General features: G+C 34.0%; 1 protein-coding gene across 3 annotated transcripts in view; it reads right to left on the bottom strand.

The window, feature by feature from the left end:
• The window catches only part of LOC102206432 (cholesterol 24-hydroxylase-like), a 44,948-nt gene that overhangs the window by 20,498 nt on the left and 22,804 nt on the right, over window positions 1-1,646 (bottom strand). The window lies entirely within an intron of this gene.

Raw genomic sequence — 1,646 nt, 5'->3', positions numbered from 1 at the left:
CAGAAATCCCCTGGAAGTTCCACAACACATCATTTTCTGTTCACTGTGACTGACATGTTTATTAGTGCATGCAGGAACATTAAAATATGTCCTTTCACTCCCATAAGGAAATTATTCTGACATGACACTGATGAGTCTAGAGAAAAAATAATCATTTTTAATTCACAAACTAAGCAGCCTTCATAGTCACTTAAAAACTGCTTATGTCTTACAATAAATAAATAAATAAATAAATAAATAAATAAATAAATAATTGAATACATTAATAAACTGCTTCCCTGCCAGACGGGTCACCCCTGAAACACCTGTGTCAGCAGAATCAAACATGATATTTTAGGCCTTACTGTATCAATCCTCTCTTAATCACAGTGTATTCTTACCTACATTTTCATGACAATACAGACGACCTAACAGAGTTTATACTTATTTGGTCAAAGATCCTTAATAAACATCAACTCTCCGTATTTGTAACTGGTAACAGATAATCGATAATATTAACGTCTATGCACCGTTTGAGTCAGTGCTGTTCTTGAGTTGACCACCTCCTCGAGCTTTTGTGTTTACGAGATTCTTAACAAACTTGACCTCTGACCTTTACCTTGAGGTCAGAGTCACTAAATTTTGAATTCCTGATAGATCCATGGCATCAATTTGCAAATCCTCAGAGACTTCTTTCTCAAATTATTGTACTCACAAAGTTGTGTGACTATGTTGCCCAACGACAACACGCCATCAGTGTTCTGGCTGAGTGGTATAATAATTATTTAATAAACAAACAAGCAAACAAACAGGTACCTGTGACAGGTAGACCAGCTCTCCTAAGTCGTCATAGCTTATGTCACGTTTCATCCCAATGACATCATCGACCTCTTTCTTTGCTCTAAGAAATAAAAATATTTAGAAAATTTTAGAAAACCAAAATTCTCTCTATATATTACACAGTAATAAGAACAGCATAAATATTGCCTGAAACATCTTTAGAGTTTAACACAAGTCGTATGGGTAAATAACTAGAACCCAATTAAGCAGATGAGAGAAAGACATTGCATTTGATATTTTATACATCTATGTCTATCTCTCTCATATCTATATATGTTTCTATATATATCTATATCTCTATAGCTATATATAATCATAATCTCAGGATTGTGAATATTTTTGATGTTTGATATTTGGATGGCTCAAATTAGAAGAAGTTGTTTTCACACAACGGGTTGACAATCAGATCTGAGGCACACACTGATTGTAAGAACTGGGATCAGACTGACTGTACAACAAGTGTGTCACGGCAAGAAGCTTTCTGAAGATCTCACAGACTTTTGTTTAAGTCCTCTTTACTTATAGGACCTTATAGGTTCAGTCAGCTGATGTTTCAGGTTATATTCATGCAGAAATACAGAAAATGAAATAAAATAATTACAAATCAAAATTAAAATAAAAAATTAAATAAAAAGTGTAAATTGTGAAGTTCTGTTTGACTTCTTACTTCTCCAGTATTTCAGGATGTCTTCCGAGCTCCATGACGCAAAAAGACAGCTGATTGGCTGTTGTTTCTTGGCCTAAAATGTTACCAGTTTGTCAATAATGTGTCAGAATATTACGTCAAAAGGAAACAGCCATGCAACTCTTAATCAAGAAGTTGTAAT

This window comes from Pundamilia nyererei, unplaced genomic scaffold, assembly GCF_000239375.1.
Source record: "Pundamilia nyererei isolate P.nyererei 1_Seehausen unplaced genomic scaffold, PunNye1.0 scaffold00013, whole genome shotgun sequence".
NCBI classification, from domain to species: domain Eukaryota; kingdom Metazoa; phylum Chordata; class Actinopteri; order Cichliformes; family Cichlidae; genus Pundamilia; species Pundamilia nyererei.
Note: the sequence above shows the minus strand (reverse complement) of the source record. Positions and strands in the feature narration are given on the sequence as shown.